Genomic DNA, 975 nt, shown 5'->3' with positions numbered 1-975 from the left:
GCATTCGATGCTTATTGTGCCTCTTTATCTGCATGTGCAAAAACACAGACAAACTTACAATATTTTGAATGGACATGTAAACACTCTGCAAGCTTCTATAAAACAGTCAAGTCACACTGGGTTAGGAAACTTGGAAAATGAGGAAAACTTCTAAATAATTTAATGTTAAAAATGCCAAAACATACCTAAATTTATTTGCATTTTAGTCCTAAGATTCTTATATTAAGGTCCATGTATTTGTAAACAGTAGATACACAGTATGAATAAAATCAGAGACATGTCACAAAACAAAACGCATGTAGACTCAAAAGATAGATAAGCAATAAAATAACAAAATATGACAACCCCCCCCCCCCCCAAAAAAAATAACAATTAAATCTATACAGAAACTGAACCAAACTAAAACTAGGGCCATACTTGTAAATATATATGATGATAATGCAGCATACAGTATAATGAATTATACTATTATTACTCTTATGATACAGGTTGTGTGTAAAATACCAGCTTGTAGAAATAATGATTATTCAAATGAATGTTCAAGACTAAAAAGTACATCATAAATTGCCATATTATAAAGTAGCATAAAATGAAAATACTGAAAGCAGAATTATCTCGAAAATGAATTTAAGTACAGGGCCTGAGGAAACCAACTTAATCACATCCCGGAGCTATATGGACATAAATATAAGTACAGCACAGGAGTGAGGTCGGTACTGCAGTACTACAGAGATGAACGGGACATTAAGAATGAACTAGTTAGTCATGATGACGATGACTAGTGGTGATATCAGTGGTTATTTTAGTGACCAGTGTTTACATTTCAACAGCGGCAGGGCAGGTAGGTGGAGCTCGTGCGCAGCTGGTGTCACTCATCAAACCAGCGAGAGAGAGGGAGAGAGAGAGAGAGAGAGAGAGAGAGAGGGAGAGAGAGAGAGAGGGAGGGAGAGAGAGAGAGAGAGAGAGAGAGAGGGA

Source organism: Trachinotus anak, unplaced genomic scaffold (genome assembly GCF_046630095.1).
Source record: "Trachinotus anak isolate AG129_WGS33_773 ecotype Australia unplaced genomic scaffold, CSIRO_AGI_Tana_v1 ptg000003l, whole genome shotgun sequence".
NCBI classification, from domain to species: Eukaryota; Metazoa; Chordata; class Actinopteri; order Carangiformes; family Carangidae; genus Trachinotus; species Trachinotus anak.
The sequence above is the reverse complement of the archived record's forward strand: the minus strand, read 5'-3'. Positions refer to the sequence as shown.